Raw genomic sequence first — 14,918 nt, 5'->3', positions numbered from 1 at the left:
TTTATCGCTCTCGATATTAAAGCTACCAGACTCCATGGATACAAACAGTACTTTTATCTCGCAGAACACAGGTTGCTCTACTGCTGCCCCGGTCAGTTTATTTATTGTGTGACTTTAGAGCTTTAAAAGGGTTAAAACACCAAAGTCACAAAATAACACAAAGTATCAGTTTGAGGAAGCAGTAGACCAGAGAGTCTGGGAGCTTTGATCTCGAGAGAGATATAGCAACTGTTTCTGGTTAAACAAAAATGATCTTAGGTCTACCTCTGTAGGGATCTTTCCACAACATTGTCAGACACTAGTAGTAACAATCTGAGCCTGTCAATAGCAAAAAAAATAAACGCTTTAGCGGATGAATTTTAACGTTAGAGCAATTGCCTTCAAGGATTACGCTGCAGCTGTTTCTACTGACTGCTACGCGCTCACTCAAGACTGGACCAATTTCAAAGAATCTTGTCCTAATTACACACATAGACCCAAAAACATGTGAAAATTAGGTTGAAAAAGGTCCAGGTTAAAGATATCAAAGTTACTCTTCAGTGGATTGACATCATTTATGAAGAGTTTTGTGTCTTGATTGTTTAGACAAATGAAAATAAAATATCCACAAATGCCAATAAAATGATGCAAACACATGACAATGTACATGTCTCACCTGGGGAGTTAGTGTTCTTGATGACCGCTGTTTTGTGTTTCTGCGGCTGCTCCTGGTGGCAACAAAACAGACACACTTTTAAAGGAGTAAAGTCACCTGTATGAATCGTCTCAGCAGCCTGCGGTGGCTGTGAAGAGCTGGTAGAGTGAATCTCTTACCGTGCTGGGGTAGGGGAAGTCAAACTTGACGAAGGCATCTAGGTCATTTGTTTGGATTCCTGCGAGAAAGTTTATCACAAAGCATCAACCAGTGTGTGCTTTTTCTTTTCAAACCAGACCTTAAATATTTGACTGAATTCATTATGGCCTTAATGACCTGAAGCTAGGTCTGTTTAAGACATAAGATTTAAGGTTTAATTTTTCCCCTGAACCACAACAAACTTGAATTTAGTATAAAACGTGACTTTTCAGTGTTTTCAGAACCATTGTTCTAGTACTAACAGACCTACTGTACTGTATAAAAGGACTGATGGGTGAAGATTTTTGTTTTTACCACTAGGAGCTGGAAGATTCATCCCTTTGACAATAGTAACAACCATGTCAGTGCTGCTCAGCTCTGGAAATATCCTGAAAGGTAGGGAAAGAAAAAAGTAATAAGTATTAATAATTAGGTAGACCTGCAAAATCTGATGCAATCCAATACAACAGCTTAGCCATGGTCAGTTCTGATTTACACTGTCAGAGAGGTATTAATGAAACTATTGATCCAACTCTGTTTCTCAGCAGGGTTTCAGACTGATCTGCCGTAAAACAACACAGGGTGCTGCGTTAGTGGGGGAGCGTTGTTAAAGTTACCAGTGAGACGAGACAAGAGAGAGATCTCTCTCTCTCTCTCTCTCTCTCTCTCTCTCTCTCTCTCTCTCTCTCTCTCTCTCTCTCTCAAAATGACGTCCATAAAAAGTGCTTTTTTTTCCACCGAAAGGCTCATACTGTTATACGAGATGTCTAACAACATTATGAAGGGTGTCAACAAAAACGAAGGGTGTCCCTGGGAGTCACTTGTAGGGATTCTTTCCAATGTTGATGAAGCAGAAAGATTAAAGAGTTTAGCTAACTGTGCACTTTTGCAGTATAATGTAAGAAACATGTGCCCACCTGACAGTGTGAAATGATCTCTCCTCAAAGTGATGTTTAGGGGGAGGAAGACCTCTGGACTGAGCCAGCTTCAGGACCTCCAGACTTTTCTTACAACTCTCCGCCATCTTCTCAAACCTGGAGCACACACAAAAATCAGGATTTGACTAATCAGGTTTACAGTATAATGAAATACACAAATAGAAAGAAAATACATGAACTTGTTGTTTTCTGATAACAACTCTTTGGGCTCTGGTATCACATTTCTGTCTTTTGTTTTTGAGTGTTTAGAGTTTGTACGTTACTGTTAACAAAATAAAAAACTGTTTACTGCTTACTTTGTTGTTTCAGTGACGTTCCCCAGGTGTGTGAATTGCTTGGAGTGAGTGATACATTTCTAAAAGGAGGAAAGCCAGAAGAAATCTCAGATATATGTTTGTTTTCACAGCAAGAAAAGAACAGCGCAGAGAAACCAGACAGGGAATATGGAAAAAATATTATTTATTTATTTTTGGCATCAGGAGGAGAGCTGAAAATGATGATGGGAATTCTTCTCTTTGAAGTAGGGATGCAGCCACTGAAATTAATCGGCCTCGGAAAGACTGAACACATTTTACCGAACAATTACGTTGACATGTCAGCAGTGTGGAAGCACTTTAAAGTGTCTGAGAAAGACGCTGTTTGCAGACACTATTCTGCTGAATTGTCTCCTAGCACATCCACTCCATCTGGGTCAACTTGATGAATTTTGGGTCGAACTTGATGAATTTAGCGCGAGGATACACATGTGACAACGTTCAAAATAAGGTGTCTATACAGGATGGAAATAAGATTAATTGGATTAAAGTAATAAAAAAGGGACTTGATATCAGTATCAGTATCTGTTGTTATTTTGTAAACCCTGATAAGGTTGTAATCCATGCAGGAACATATACAAAAAAAAATATTATATACATAAAAAATACATCTTGTTTCTATTCTAGGTCTACTTTTAGTGCTAGTTTGTTACAATGACAGCATTAAAAAAATGAAGATGATAAACTTATTTATCCTGATAACATGTCCTAATAAAACATGATGCTCTGGTTGGACACTTTTGAATCAACATTTTCATTTTTATATATTTCTACAAAGTCTCTACAACAGTTTTACCTCATGCTGCTCTTTGAGGATCTTGACCAGTTGTGTGTAAACCTGCTCTGCTTTCTCTGAGATCTGAACTTCACTGTGATGAATCAGGATGAAGTCTCCGTCTTCGTCACCAGGGGGCGACGGCACCTACAGGTACAGCACACAGAGGATCAGCCACAGCTGGGATTACCAATATACAATATCTCCACCATGATTCTACGATTTTGTCCCAATTAGGCGATTTAAGTGACAGTGGTAAAAATGCACCTTTAGATAGCTCAGAACATGTAATATCAGAAATAATACAGGTAAATATTTTGTGCCCTCAGCGGGTGACACACATTGACTTATTCTAGGGGTGGAAAATTAATCAGAAGAAAATCTTAATTGAGACAATGTCCCACATGCAAGACAGAAATACAATGTTATAATGTGAGGACATGTTTATTTCCTCTGGCTGGTTCAGTTAGGGGTTCCCTCCTGTCAAATTGTGTCAGATTTTGGATCTTCTCAGACCAAGATGGCTCTGAGTGACGTCGACCATGCTCATTTTGCTGAGGCAGGCTGCACCTCTGCTTCTGGCTTGGTCTATAATTCTGGGAGGTGATGCAGGTTGATGCAGGTGTTTCAAGAGCAGGAGCTCGTTTTGGCTCCACCTGTAGGGAATTGATGCTGAGAGTGAGGACACCATGGGGCTCAGAATGCCTCGTCATGGTGAGTCTCTGCTTTTCAAATCCTTTTGTAGCTAACTCACGTAGCTGTCGACTGGTTTGGGTGCGTGGGCAGGCTGCCACACCCAGATGATGACTGGTAGTGGGGTGGAGGTTTTGGATAAAAAGATATTTGAAGTTTAACTCTTCCTCCATATCTGGCTCTTTTTGACACCAAAGTACGCTTGTCTGAGTCGGTTGTAGTACTGCTGAGGAGGTTCTGGCCTCCCTTGCTTTACAGCAAGTGCAGCTGTTAGACCTGATTGTGCTGTCAAGTCAGAATATTCCTCTACCAGTGCCTGGCAGAGCGAGTCATAATCTTGCCTGACATGCCTGGGCTGTCACCTTGATCAGGTAAATCTTGTCGTCAGTGGTGGCAGCAGGGAATTTCCGCAAGTAGTATTCAATATCTTTTAGATAGATACTGGTCTCATTTGAGCCTGTAGACTCAGGCTCGAAGCGTGTTATGTGGCAAGCGATTTTGTCTCAGTCCCTGTCAGAGGGGCTTAAGTCATGGTCAGCAGTTGGCGGCGGATGCAGCCGGGGGGAGTAAGCCGTCTTCACCTGAGTAGGTGGAGTGCTATTCACCTGTCGCTCTGTCATATGATCCTGTGGGATCAGTTGTGGGAGTGACCATCCTCCTGAGGCTGGCAAAGGGGAGCAAGCCTTGTCTCTCTCTGGTGGGAGTGTTTTGTAGGAGGGAGTATGTTGGGCCGTCTCACATGAGAGCTGGAACTCTCTTCTGGTATCAGCCAACTCCTCCTCCTTGTTTTCCTGCTGTAGCGGGGATTGGGTTACTCTGTCCCTATCCTCTAGCTGTCTTCGCATTTCTTGCATGCGTTTTTGGTCAGCTTCTCTAAGTTTGCTGTAAACCTTGACTCGTAATTTTAGCTCTTTAATTTCCCCCACTGCTTGTCTAAGGAGGGTTTCTGATTGGCCAAGGGATTCAGTTGTGTCTTTAAATTTATTTTTAGTCCACTCTAACTCCTGTTCTTGCTGAAAGAGTGAGTGTTCAAGCTGATTGGTCTTTTCCTGCAGCTCAATTTTCTCCTCATCGACTCCACCCTCCTGTGGGAGGTGGCAAGGAGCTTGTAGGTCAGTGATGCGTTCTTCCGCTTCACTTAGCGACTGCCTGGTGCTTTCCAGCTGCTGTTCAAGCTGGTGCGTGTGCTTAGACTGGGCAGACATTACAATAGCTAGTTTTCCTAGCATCTGGGACAAGGCTTTGTCCTTTGAGGAAGTGGCTAGAGCGGTTGTTACCAGTTCTGCAAAAATTGTTTCAAGGTTCACCGCATCGGTGCCTTGTAGTTGGCTTGAGTAGCCAGGTATCAAGGTCTCAGTCATGTGGGCCAAGATGGAGTCAAAGTGTTCCAGTGGGTCGCAGACAACAAACAAGTGTATCAACTCAGAGGATATGCATAAAAATACAAAAATAAATGGGTGTTGCTTCTATAGCTTCCTGGAGCTGTTGATGTTCCGTTAAGTTAATTTGGAAGGTTGGAATCTGAAGAACAGAAGGATCAAAATCAAATCTATGGACTCAGTTATACAATTTGCTTTAACAAAATCAGAAGTGGACTACAGGTGTTAGCTGGTACAGCAAACCTGTTAAACAGAGTTTCAGCTAGTGTGTTTACTAGTTGAGAAAAAGGAATGTCAGGTTGGGGAAAGCTGACTATCAAGTCAGACTTAAATGACCAAACTGAAAATTCAAATTTAGGATGAAAGCAAAAATAGGAAAAATGAAATTAACTCTCACTTGGGATTAAAGTTAAATGCTATAGATCAAATCAAAGTTCATGTTACAACTAGCTTGACAATCAAAGCTCAAAGCTGTAGGTAGTTTTAATAATTATACAATTATTACTAGTGATCAGTTAGTTAATAATCGCTCAATTATCTTAAATCAGTCAGTCAGTCTCATATCTAGGGTCAATTCTCTTGGCAGGAACTAGAAATAGGCAACACACACAGCTCTTGATTATATTACAGTGAATTTATTCTCTAACTAAGGTGATAAAAAGATGGTTGGATACAGGGAACATAAGCATTTGCTGAACAATGAGCCTGGAGGTTCGATTGTGGGAAGCATTTGACTCGGGGTTGACGCGGGTGGGGGGCCCACAAGCCCCTCGCCCAGCCCGGGGAGAGCCACCCTGGTAGGGTAAAGTGGCGCCCAGAGGCCTAGACCTCTAGGGCTTTGGGCAGTGTTTATCGGTAAAAACACTCTGTCATATTTTCGAGCGAGTGAAATTTTGACTTGTTTTTACCCATAAACACTGCCGAAGCCCTAGAGGTCTAGGGCATAGACATCCAGCTGGGGAGGGGGCGCTTCCCTGGAAGCCTGCCCAGCCAGGGCTCCTTGCTCTGGGCCACACACATCCAGCTGGGGGGGGCGGCTTCCCTGGATGTCTGCCCAGCCAGGCCTCCATGCTCTGGGCCACACACATCCAGCTGGGGAGGGGGCGGCTTCCCTGGATGCCTGCCCAGCCAGGGCTCCATGATCTGGGCCACAGACATCCAGCTGGGGAGGGGGCTGCTTCCCTGGAAGCCTGCCCAGCCAGGCCTCCATGCTCTGGGCCACACACATCCAGCTGGGGAGGGGGCTGCTTCCCTGGATGCCTGCCCAGGGAAGGCTTCAGGATCTAGGCTATATATTGCCCTATCACTGAAGTAAATGTGATCCTGTTGAAGAGAGAGCCAGGCCTATGAGTCAGTAGCAATTCTGCCCTCTTCGGTGAGACTTAAAAATGCATCACCTGGGGAGAGGTTTACCCTGTACTCACCTGAAAATGTAAGAAGCTTCCATGTTGTCTTTGAATTCTGGGCCTGGGCTTACAGTACAGAGGAAGAGCTATGCTTTAAATGTGTGTGTCATTAACCATATATGTGAAAATGCTGGGCAGAAACAAGAACATAGCAAAAACTTTAAGAAATCTGACCTCTGACCCCGGGCGGACAGGCATGCCAAATTGAGTCTGTCCTGGTGTATGTGGAGTCATCCAGTAGAGTCATCAGTCCTACTTGAAATTCAACCCCGAGTCCAACGGTGCAAACCGTTTGGCTCTAGCACCTTCCTATCCTATGGCATTTACATGTTTTAATTAATTTACCCTGGTCTCCTAGAGCAGAAATAATGACTTAAATGAAAGCTGGCTGAATCAGAGTGTCACACTCTCATTCTCAGCCTGTGGACAGATGCAAATGCCCCCCTCCCCCCACAGGCAGCTGTAGGACAGCTATGACTGTCTGCAGAGTTGCCTGTGCACAGGGTCTATTATACTCTGATCACATGTGATACAAAGGAAATTCAGCCAAAATCAACAAGTTAGTGTGTAGGTAGCTCTTTAGTGTTAGCAGGTTTAAAAATAGGTGTTAGAATATTTCTCCTCAACTTCCACGCTACGTTCGGTTACCTAACAACAGACATTGTTGAGTTTTTCAGTCTCAGAACAAGAATTTTCCAAGAAATGATCAGCTGTTACAGTGCTTATAATCGAATTATATCAATCATATTCAGCCTTATAGAGAACTTACAGCAGAGTCCTCCTCTGCGAGGGAAAATGTTGCACTCTGCTTTGTGGACGCTGTCAGTTCACTGACCCACATTCGGATTCGTCCCTCAACATGTGTCTTGTTGACCCAATCTGAAGCCTGGAAAACAAATAAAGAACACAGTGGGGATTAATGACATGACTACAGGGTTTCCTCAGTGTGTATAAAGTCAAAGTACTTACTGTAAATGCCCTCACTGCTTCTGGTCGCTGGAAGTATCTCAGGACCAGGATGGCTTCGCAGAAGTAACGGAACAGCGTCCTTTGGTCTTCTTCCACATGCTGCTGATCCAGGAGCCTCCCGCGGATGTCCAGCATGTCCATCTGTGACACTCTGAGGACTCTCTGGCAGTCTTGGAGAGTCGGCTGAGCAGGTCTCGAATGATTTGATGAAACAAAAAACAAATAAGGTTGTTTCTGTGCCTGGCAGCGTTCCAAGATTTAAATTTAATGACTCTGCATTAAATTAAAAGTAATACTAGTGAATAACAACTCACTTTTTGTTGCAAGTTTCAACTGCAGCGCCTGGTGGTCTGTGACTGGATTCAGCAGGTGTGTCCATGGGGTCATTAAGAATTAAAAAATGCATGTCACGAAGGTCTTCCAGAAGAGCCTGTCTGGAAGCCTCATCGGGGTACCGCCTGACCATGACGTTGTAGTCCCAGGTTCTGCCTTGAAGGGTCCAGGCCTTCATCGACTTTTTGGCTCTGTCCACCTCTGCATTCCTCTCCTCATTTGTGTGGTTCTTCAGGCAGACTCTTAACAGGTGGTTAGGCAACAGCTCCTGTGGTCTGAAACACTGCAGACAGGAAACGATGCGGCGATCCTTGTCACTGTGAGAGAGAAGGTAGACGGTTTAGTTTGATTAAAATCGTTTCATAAAACAAAATAATCCAGAAAGACTTGAGATAAGGAAGTTTTTGATTTGGCGCTACATAAATAAAATTGAATTGAATTGAATAGAGTTGATGGGAAAAAAAGATTGGATTTGACCTAAATGGCACAATAATCAAAAAAATCAGTTCTCACATTGGCCTATCACATTCTCAACACAGACATGTTTACTTATGTCATATAAAGAAAAACTTTGAAGGTGAAACAGATTCAAAAGGGAGGGGGCTGGTGTGATCCTAATACAATGAGGTCCAAAGTGGGCACTCTAATTACAATGCCACAATGCAGTCCAGACTGCTGCCTCTGAAAAAGCCTTTGTTTTTGGATTTTAGGCCATGATCAAATATATGTTCTTGTCAAATTATTATTTTATGTACTTATTATTTCTAAGTCAGGGACAAAACACATACAGCTTGTAGTTAACTCAAAGTTAAGAAAAGAATAACTGTAGTAATTTAGTCATTAAGGAGTGTTTTGCTAGATTTTTGCTCATAGTATTGTCAACCAACAGGCCACACTGGGTACAGCAGTAAGGCTGTTAAATAACAAGAAATAGATTATTTACTTAAGCTTACATATGTTAGTACACGTGAATGCATTCTTAAAATGTAAAGACAGAAAATACAAATGATCTGAACTTACCGCTTGGTTCTTCACAAATGAAAAAGCTAGTTTACAAACAAAGGAAAAATGCAGGAGGAATCTTCAGTGTTGAGGGAAACCCTTTTCTTGAAGAACTGAGTACATGGTGCCTCTGAGGTCTCACCTTATATGTCCACTTGATAGTCCCTCCCACCTTTCTGCAGCAGCCAAGAGGGGGGTGGGCTGACCATGACTGATTTGTTTTTAAATAAAGTAAGTCAAATGTAAGAAAAGACAAAGATGAGTTACATAACACATTTTATTACATGTTCAGTGTAGGGAAATCTGATTATTCTGATCATTACATACAATGTTGGCCTGAAATACTGAGCCTGACATTTTGGGAAATGTTTGAATTGTAGGCCTGGGCTTGCAGTACAGAGGAAGATGAAAGCTTTAAATGTGTGTATCATCAACCATATATCTGAAAATGCTAGGCAGAAGTACATACCAAAAACTTTAAGAGATCTGACCTCTGACACCAGGCAGACACAAGTTTCAAAATAAACAATGTTGGTCTCCAGTGAAAGGCCTGACTCTAGGCTATAGATAGTATAGTAAATGTGATCCTGTTGAAGAGGGAGAATGTTACCCTGAACTCACCCAAAAATGTAAGAGATACAGTACAAGCAGACTCATTTTACCCTGGTCTCCTAGAACAGGAATAATGACTTAAATGAAAGCTCGCTGAATCTCAGCCTGTGGACAGATGCAAATGCCCCCCTCCCCCCACAGGCAGCTGTAGGACAGCTATGACTGTCTGCAGAGCTACCTGTGCACAGGTGCAAGTTTACCTGGAATGTGGTTGTTTAATTTAACTTTCATCAGAAATAAGTTGTTTGCAGCTAACTGCATTCTGCTGTCCAGTCAGGGAGCATCCAGCATACATACAAACAATTTGTTTCTGTCTGTAAACAACCTGTACAGTTAACACTCCTTAGTGACATGTAAATAGGTTTGATGTATGAATACATCTTTATTAGCAACCACTCATAGTTTGACATGTGCGTCTATTATACTCTGATCAGTGATCTCAGAACAATGGAGGTGTGTTTTGGACACACTCATCAGTATGGCACACATGTCTCAGTTTTAAAGTTTTTAATCATCACATGTGATAAAATGTTAAGAAAGAGACTACATGAAAAAGTTAGTGTGTAGGTTTTTAATGAGGTGGAATAGAAGCTCTTTAGTGTTAGCAATTCAAATTGCTGTTTTCTTTCCTCCCTCTGCAGATGCTTTCTTCCTTTGCAGGCTGATGGTCTGTGGCCTGCTTTCTTCTGTCTTCCAGCACACTCCATGTCTTCCCTCTGCAGATGTTTGGAGCTCTGTCTTGTCTGCAGAATCTGTCTTGTCTAACTGAGTGTCTTGCTTACAAAGTCACCCCCCCCCCCCCCCCCCGCCCCCCCCCGCTAAACAATAGTAAGCAACCTGATTGGTCTGCTTGACCATGACATCACACAGATAATAAATACTGCAGGTAAGGAACCATTCATTCACTTTGTTTTCGATTCTGACTGCAGAGACCACCTTTTGCCCTTTGCAAGGACACTTTCAACTTGAGCTACACTCCTGTTTTTGTGCTCCTTGTCTTTGGCAGAATTTTCTATACTTTCATCCCAAGTCCCTTTCCAAGGACTTCTTTTTTTTTGGAAAATGGCAGCAGAAGCCGACAAGTAAGTTCAAATTTCTTTTCTCTAGTGGATTTTTACTATTTGTGTTGTGTCTGTTCACATCTGTGCTTGTTATTGACAATTCAGTTGACATGATATGGATAAAAGCAGGATAAAACTAATGTTGATAATAAGCAAATTGTGACAAACTCAAAGATAGTTTTCTATTATCTGTTTAAATTAAGGCTTGTTTCTCATCCCTAAAACGTGTGAAATAGATTCCAAAGGAGTGACATGTAACTTTTGGTGACCTTAATTAGGTCAAGGGTGAAGTGTGAATTGGTCAGCCACTTTAGCACACCTCAGGCCTCTGTCCTAAGAATGCTGAGAAACCAGTTCTGGTAGCACTACAGTATGAGAGGTTTTGCTTTAAAAGGAAACTGAACTAGTGGAATACTTCCCTCTTAAACAGCAACTTTATGTATATTTTTTATTTCATGTATATTTTATATTTTAACTGTATATTTTATATTTTAACAGATATTAACAGATATTTTTTGTTTGTCTCTGCAGATGCTGGACGCATACTACATGTGGATCCGCCCGGGTCAAGATAATGAAGACAGGCTGTTTTTGTCCTCAGCGGGCACAAAGGTCAGGAGTGCGGGCAATGACGTCACTCGTCTGCACGCACAGTAAGTATTAACAGCAGTCCATAGGTCCAAAAATATCTGTTGAATTAGCGTAACGGATTTGTGCATTTAATATATAGATCAGCCTCAAGAAAATTATATAATTCAAGTTTGGGAGCTTCATATGATATTTCTCCCCCATTGCAGCTACAAACTGCCGGACATCAAGAGCCAGGAAATTCGTAGGACCGTGGAGACAGATGCTGCTGCCAACTTCACGGAGGAGCAGAAGGCGTCTGTGGCACACTACATGGCCCATTCGACTGCTGTGGCAAACCAGCACTACCGGATGAAGACCCTGGACACTGTTGTGGCGACCGCGAACCTGCTCAGCTCCCTGACACGGTATGTAATCATCTGAAACAGTCAATTATTAATTAAATATTAATAATTATATTTGTCTCTCAGTGCTCATCCACCTGTTTGTCAGTGTGTAACCTGGAACTTCCCCTGTGAGTGCCACCCGTCTCTGGAAACCGCAGGGAGATGGATCAGACACTCCAAAAAGAACTTTAACGTGCAGCCACGCCACTGCACAGTGACACTTCCAGAAGGAGACAGACACGTCCTGCTCTTTCAGGCCACAAAGGACATTGTCAGTGACGAGGAGATCCGCTTCGACCACGGTGTGAAGAGGAGGTCTTTTCGTGGGGAGGAAGAGGAGCTGAAGTGGCTGGATGTCTGACAAGTTTCCCTGACAGACTCTGTCTTACTGTATTATATTGTACAGCTTGTGTTGTTATTGTATAATGAATGCGTGTAAATAAAGTGTGTGTGATTTAACATTAACCGTTTCTGTGTCTGACTCAAATAAGGGGTACCTCACTATGGGCCTCTCCAAATGGCCACATTTTCTCACAGTAAAATCCCAGAGACCCCGGCGTTGGCATAGACATTGTGGAAGGGGCCACGAACATGAGTCATTTGAGGCATATCTGCTTACATCAGTAATATGACAAACACATGCTCATCCACTCAGTGATTGCTAGTAAAATACTGCCAGGATCTCACTGATTTATGCTTTAATTTTAATCATCTCCTGTGTGTGTGATGAAACAGGTAGAACTGAAGACACGACCCCTGACCCAGCTCACAATAGCTCTGTGTTTGGTAGAACTGAAGTCATGACTTGACTGAAAGCTGGCTGACTGGCTGGTCTCTGCCTCTGTACAGATGCAAATTTCCACCACACCCCCCACTGTCTGCTGCAGGACAGCTGGGTAGCAGAGGTCGTGTTAGGTGTTTACTGCCACCCAGTGTTCCCAGCCAAGATGACACAGGTTATAATTTATAAGAGAAGACCAGCCTGTTGACTGCTGATGTTGTTTGTAGTTCAATGTACCTACAGGCCCATAGCTGTGGTGGAAGATACTTTCTCATTTTTTATCTCTGTGTGTGGAATTTCTTCTGAGGAAATGAGGCAATAATTTACTGTCCATTTCTTTTCCCTTTTGATTTTGGGAAGATTTACACGAGGACATGACATGGCGTGCTGAAATGAAAACAATGTGTACAGAAATGATTTTTTTCTAAACTCAAATCTATTTGAATGTTAAATATATTGCATAACAAAGCACGACATTGAAAAATTAGGTTTTTCTAAACGAGACAAAGGGTATTTTGTTGAAGACAACAAGAGGGAGCACATGGAAACTCCCCTTGATTGAGGGATTGAAATGAGAAGACTAAGTGTCTTTTTTATGTTAAAATAAATAATTAAGGATTTCTTTCATTGTCTTACAGATGTTGACTTCCGTGCTGCGCTGATCCTGCTGCCCTACATCTTTAAAGAGAAGGTCGACCAGTTCATCACATTGGGACAGGTATGCAGTTATGCAGTAATTTTAGTCCACAGAGGTTTGGGGTAAAACACATGGTTGTGTCTCTCTCTAGAACATTGCCTTTTTAACTTTTCAACCTGTTTTTGCTAAACACTGAGTGGTCTGCAACCTTGCTCACTAAGCTGGATTTGTTGTCTAGGTGGCTGACTTCACCTTCTGACATTTGTTTTCTTTGAACAGTGTGACGCTGAAAGTCCCTACCCAGCTGTACAGCTGGTAGACAACGACTGGAAGATGGCATTTTCCTGGAAGGTTCCAGTTTCTGTCAGAGTGGATGGTGTGGATCTGTGCAGGGGAGCAGGAGTTGAAGAGGGATTAATTGCAGCCTTCTGTGCCTACTTTGTTTTCAACTTGGCTTACCCACCCTACATGAAAAATACGCTGACCTTCCTCCAGCGTACTATGAACATTTACTGAGGTCGGTGAAAAGTCCCTACCCGTCACTGTGACTCGAATGATAAACATTCTCTATTAAAGATGCCACGACCATATAAATGTTAATATCACATGTGGACTTCATGACTGCAAGTCAACTTTTAGAGTATATGAATCGTTCAGGCGTCATGTGTACCGTAAACATAGGGAGCATGTGCTGCCTGATAGCGATGAAAATGAGATGGACTGACACGAACAACGACAGTGACACGGAGAGCACAGACAATGATCTACCGCCTAGAGCCGACATACCACCAAGTATGGATGCACTTTAAAGACAATCTCTGTAGTTTCAGCCTGTAGAGAGAGAAACCACATTCCACAGGCTGTCCAACAGGGAATTGTAAATGACCAAAACTTTTTATTTTGTTTTTTTAAAGAACATTACAATGCTTTTATTACTTACCATCTTCAAAAAATGGGTTCAATATTTTGGAATGTCCTGAACTGAGAGAGGTGATACAGTCTATTGATTTTTTTTTTTTTGAAAAAGCTTCAGCAGCTGTTAGATCTCCATACATGTTGAAAGAACATTGTGAGTCTACACTAAAATTGGTTGAACCTGTGCATCATGTTTTGGGGTCAGAAAGTGGACACAAAATAGGTACATACCCTTTTGTGCCTATCACTAAGGTTTTAACAAACTATTGCTCACATGAGGACATACTTGATGGAATTCAGGCCAACGGATTCAAGGCCAGAGATCCAGATTATTTAAGCGACTACTCTGATGGTACTTACTTCAAGGAACATAACTTCTTCAAAGTTAATCCACATGCCTTGGAATTTTAAGTTGTCAACCCCTTAGGCTCTAAGCGAACCAAGCACAAGCTTTGTGCTTTCTATTATAATATTGGCAACCTTGAAAGCAAACATCGATCAAAACTTAAGCATATCCATCTGGCTGTTTTAGTACGTCAAGCATTTGTGAAAAGTTGTGGTTTGCAAACCATCTTAAAACCCATGTTAGATGATCTTAATAAACTTGCAAGTGATGGTATCACTAATACCATGGATGGGATTGAGCAGACTACTCATGCTGCACTGGCAACATTTTCAGCTGATAATCTTTCAGCCCACATGTTGGCTGGTTTTACTATGTCATTTAACTCGCACAGAGTTTGCCACCTATCGCATGGCAACATATACAGAGATGAAAGAGAAATTCTACAAGGACGATTTTGTCTTGAAGCACAGAGGCACATGAGTATCATCTGACATGTATTGAAAACCCTGAGCACATATGGAGTAAATGGTTCTTCTCCATTAAATGAACTGAAGTATTTTGATGTGACAAAAACATTTCCACCTGATATAATGCATGACTTACTGGAAGGAGTTATCCCTCTTACGATTAAACTAGTTGTGTGCCAAGCTCACAAAGAAAAGCACGTAACAATTCAAGAGATAAATGAAGAACTACAACAACTTTCAATTGGTCAAAATGATGCGAAAAATAGACCTCTGGTATTGCAGGGGAAAGTCTAAGTATATTAAGCTTACTTGTTTGTGAATTCCTTGGAAAAATGAAAGATACTTTTGGTAATGTCATAACTCCAAAAGGTCATTATATGATTCACTATCCCAGACTCATTACAATGCATGGTCCCCTGCATTCACTGTGGTGTATGCGCTTTGAAGCCAAACACCAGTATTTGAAGAATGTTGCGAGTAGCTG

At 42.1% G+C, this 14,918-nt stretch overlaps 1 protein-coding gene and 1 pseudogene across 1 annotated transcript in view; one reads left to right on the top strand and one right to left on the bottom strand.

Annotated features, from left to right (window-relative positions):
* The window catches only part of LOC119902963, a 31,621-nt pseudogene extending 25,480 nt beyond the window's left edge, over nt 1-6,141 (bottom strand).
* The window catches only part of LOC119902851 (voltage-dependent T-type calcium channel subunit alpha-1I-like), a 62,343-nt gene that overhangs the window by 33,372 nt on the left and 14,053 nt on the right, over nt 1-14,918 (top strand). The window lies entirely within an intron of this gene.

The sequence above is a fragment of the Micropterus salmoides genome, unplaced genomic scaffold (assembly GCF_014851395.1).
Source record: "Micropterus salmoides isolate LMB-PRFRI ecotype aquatic unplaced genomic scaffold, ASM1485139v1 Ms_hic_scaffold_14, whole genome shotgun sequence".
Lineage (NCBI taxonomy): Eukaryota > Metazoa > Chordata > Actinopteri > Centrarchiformes > Centrarchidae > Micropterus > Micropterus salmoides.
Note: the sequence above shows the minus strand (reverse complement) of the source record. Positions and strands in the feature narration are given on the sequence as shown.